We start from the raw sequence: 4,796 nt of genomic DNA on the forward strand, positions 1-4,796 counted from the left end.
GACCAGAAATGACCGAGATTAGTAAGGAGGAGGTGTTATCAACTCTGGAAGGACGGAAAATAGACAAGTCGCCTTGGCAGGTTGGGATTAATCCGAGGATTCTCTGGGAAGCTAGCGAGGAGATTTTGGAGCCTTTGGCTTTGATCTTTGAGTTTTGTTGTCTACAGTTTTCGTACCAGACGACTGGAGGATTTGAAATGTGCCCTTGTTCAAATGGGACATTGGGGATAACCCAGGTAATTATAGACCAGTGAGCCTTACGTTATTTGTAAGAAATGTTTTGCAATGGATTATGAGAGATAGGATTTATAATCATCTGTCAAGCAGCAATTTAATTGCAGATAGTCAACATGGTTTGTCAAAGGCAAGTTATGCCTCACAAACGTCATTGAGTTGTTTGAGAAGGTGTCCAAGCATGCCGACGATGGTAGGGCAGTTGACATCGTGTACATGGACTTCAGGAAGGGTTTTGATAAAGTTCCATATGGTAGGCGTTTGGAGAAACTGCAGAGGCATAGGATTGATGGTGATACAGCAGTGAAGATTAGAAAGTGACTTTCTTTAGGAAGGAAGCGAATGGTGGTTGATGAAAAAATATTCAGCCTGGAGTCCGGTTTTAGTTTTTATCCACAAGAATCTGTTTAGGGACGACTCTTGTTGGTCATTTTTGTAAATGTCTTAGACGTAGGCATAAGTGGTTGGATAAGTCCATTTGAAGGCAGCACTGAAGTCGGAGGAGTAGAGGACAGTGTAGAAGAGCGTTGCAGGTTGTAGAGGGACTTGAATAAAATGCTGAGTCTGGCTGAGAGGTGGCAAATGGAGTTTACTGCAGATCAGCGTGAAGTGGTTCACTTTGGGATGAATAAGAGGACGGCAGCATAATGGGTAAATGGGTAGATTCTTGACAGTGTGGATGTGCAGAGGGATCTTGATTTCCATGTGCATAGATCTCTGAAAAATGCCAAAAAAAGGTCGATAGTGCTGTTAAGAATGCATACGGTATGTCATATTGTATTGGTAGAGGGATTGAGTTCCTGAGCCAGAAACCTTTGCTGCAACAAAAAAAAAAGCAATTGCAGCCGCACTTGGAATATTGTGTACATTTCTGTTCGCCCCTTTACAGGAAAGATGTGTAAGCGTTGGAAAATGTGCAGAGGAGATGTTACCTGGTCTGGAGGGAAGGTCATATGAGGAAAGGCTGAAAGACTTGGGTCTGTTCTCATCGGAGAAAAAGGCGAAGAAGTGATTTGAGGGAGATATACAAGATGATCAGAAGATTAGATAGAGTAGACGGTGGAAATGTCTTTTCCAGGATGATGACGTCAGCTTGTATGAGGGGGCATAACTGCAAATTGAGGGGCGATAGATTTATGACAGATTCTTTACTGAGAGAGTGGCATGGGCGTCGAATGCCCAGCCTGCCAATGTAATTAACTCAACTACATTAAGGCGATTTAAACAATTTTTGAACAAGCTCATGATGATGGGATAGTGTATGAGAATGCACTTAGATAAGTTCACAGGTCGGCGCAACTTCGAGAGCCGAATGACATGTTATGCGCTGTATTTTTCTGTGGTCAATGTTCTTTTGGAGACCAAGGTTGTAACCTGTGCATGGAACTAGCGAGTACGTTAAACATGTACTTCAAATCCGTCTTCACCCTGGAGAAGCAGGGATTCAGGGAGAGTGATAGTGTGATCCATGAGCATATTGATGCAGATTGTGAGGATGAATTGGAAGTTTTGATGAAATAAACATATCCTCAAATCTGGCTGAGTTGTATTTTAGACTGACTTTGAAGATGAGGGAAAAAAGTGCATGTTCTGAAACATTTTTATTTGTTTTGTCTCTGGCTATATGGAAAAGAAAAACATCCAATGTAGGTTTGGGTTTCACACGGAGTTGTCGAAATAAACAGGACGAATAAAGACCAGCAAATCTTTCATCAGAGGTAAGGACACAATTGGAGAAGATTTTGAAAGCGATTGAGCGTGGATCATGAGTATCTTCGTCAGAGAGCGAGATTTTAATCATTCAGCGAGTCAACTGTTACAGGGAACCTACAGGAAATTTGAGTTTAGGATTATCAGAACAAACATAATTGAATTTATATTCAGTGTATTCTCCCTGAAGTGCTGTTGCTCGTACGCCTTATTGTCACAGTCTGTTCTTATCCCTCTGTTCCTGGAAGAACAACCTATCTCCCATTGCAGTGAAAATCAGTTGGGAACGCAGTTCACTGTTTCAAGGAATTTATAAGTGCTACACCAATAGACAGAAATACGTCTGAAGCAGAAATCGTATAGTATTTTGTCACGTTCAATGAAATAATTTATCACTCTTTGAAACACCGGAGATCACAGGCTTGGTTTGTCATGGCCCTTTTTGAAATCGTTGTCCTTGGCAGAAGTCCATTAAAACTGCCTTTGCCCTCTATCTGTGGAAATAATACATTTCCCAAGATAAACAATCAAACCTGCACGCAGTCCTCCAGGTGCAATCCGACCAATATCTTTATCCAAATGAAGCAAGACATCACTCTTCATATGGATAAATCATCTGACAATAAAGGTTATATTCCCACTGGATTAACAAATAGCTAGTTAACAAATAACTTGTCTGTTAGAAAACAGCAGGTTATAGACAAGGACACTTTAAATTTTATTTCCATCTGTACTTTCCAATAATTTACGATGTATGAAACATACTGCACATCTATTTCTCCAACAATCTGGATAACTTCTCGTTTCCGCCTCATATGCCCTTAACATCGATCATGTCCATGTGGACGACTGTTCAGTCTTCACATATCTTTACCCCCTCCTCACAGCACACATTCACATACAAGAATGACCTGTACAATCCTTCACTCAGTTTATTTGTCTTTTCGTGAATTATTAATCGATATGAGTACATACATAATGATTGAATTGTTAGGATAGAGAAGGCCGATGGTGCCATCACATGCTCTTCAAATAGCACCATTACCTCCACCCTCCTGCCTTTCCTTTGTACCCTACCTGACTCATCCTGAACACAATCTACATCTTTTATATCTTATTTTGAAAAACAGTATACTCGTATTTGTTGAAGAACAACCTCCTCTAAGTAAATATTTTCAACAGAATCAAAGGCACTGAAGGAAGTACATCACCTCGTCATTCAAATTGACCAATGGTAGCCTTTTGCAGTGAACTATCAGTTGACAAGTTTCAGATTATCCATTCTTCATCTCACTTGTTACTTTTTAAATTGGAATTGTTTAGTTCATTGTTGACACCTTAATACCTAAGATAGAAACACATTTGCTACGGAAAGGTCGTGACAGATTTGCGCCAAAGGCGCATAAGGAGTTCAGTATCAAATCAGCCACAATCTCCTTAAATTGTGGAACAGGTACAAGGCGCTTAACAGCCTTGTCCTGTTCCTGTGGTTTTGTGTTTCATTTTGCAGTTCCACAATAGTCATGTAGCCAATTGCAAACTAATTTAAACAGATAATTGTTTAATTTAATTGCTGGTACTCACTGATTGGCGATACGAATTAATTTTGTAATAAAGAAAAAGCTAAGAAGATACCTGGAAGCGTTATGCTGTTCATGTATAAGGAAGGGTACGTTTGCAGTTCAGCTTGTTTGCCATCACATCCACAATATACAAAGCCTCCACCATCGACTCCCAATAGAATCAGCGTGTACCAGCTACAAGATTTATTTCAGATATTTACCAATATCTATGCGACAGCATCTCGAAGCCATGACCAAATGGAATGGCAAGGGCAACAGACACATGCGAACACCACCCCCTGCAAATTACAACGAAAGTCAATGGCCATCCTGACTTGGAATATATCTCTATTTCATGGGTTTCACTTGATGAAAATCCTGGCTTTCATTCTATAACATTATTGTTGGTGTGCCTGCACCAAACTGGCTACAATTTATCACGTAGGCAACGCAGCACAACCATGTCCAGAACAACTGTGAAATGGGCAAGAAAGGATAGCCCAGCCAGCAATTTCTGAAACCTATCAATAAATAATAAAATAATGTTTCACTCTTTGGTACCTGGGTATCACTTGCTGAGTTTGTGAATAAAGGTTTTCTGTATTCTTGAGTTTCAGGGAATTGATAAGTGATTTGATTGAAATGTAAATTAATCCAAATGGCTAGGGCACGACAGGGCGAACGCTGGGAAATTACTTGTGAGGGTGTGGAACTCCAAAACATGAGGACAGAATCTCAGGAAAAAGGGGCAACGTATTTGGGACTGAAATCATGTGAAAACAATTCACTCAACGGGAGAAGAGATTTCAGTGTCGCCATCCCAAGGATTGTGGATGCACTGTCAATGAATGCAGTGGAAAGTTCACAGAAAATGGTGGTGCTCAGGGTTGGAGAAGGTCACAGAGATAGATTTGCATAAGTGAAGGAGGAAGCTATAGATACGGTGAAGCTGTAAATTAACAGAGAGAATTCTTCTGGTGCGATGGGTGTCTGGGCTGGAAGTAGAAGCTGAAAGAGTTTACAAAAAAATGGGGAGGACTCGACGAGCTTGAGGAGTTTATAGTGAAAGCGAAGCATGCAATAGGTGAAATGGGTTCCAGAGATATGGATGAATACCATGCTGAAGGAATCCACAGTGATAGGAAGGGGTGAAGATTCTGGTGATCGGTGGGTTCGAATGGTGGAAGATGCAACGCTTGGAGGAGGTTACAGAGATAAGGAGGAGTGTTAAGATTAGACAATATTACAGAGAAAGGAAGGTGTGTATCGGCTAAAGGAGATTATAGAAGC

Source organism: Chiloscyllium punctatum, chromosome 43 (genome assembly GCF_047496795.1).
Source record: "Chiloscyllium punctatum isolate Juve2018m chromosome 43, sChiPun1.3, whole genome shotgun sequence".
NCBI classification, from domain to species: Eukaryota; Metazoa; Chordata; class Chondrichthyes; order Orectolobiformes; family Hemiscylliidae; genus Chiloscyllium; species Chiloscyllium punctatum.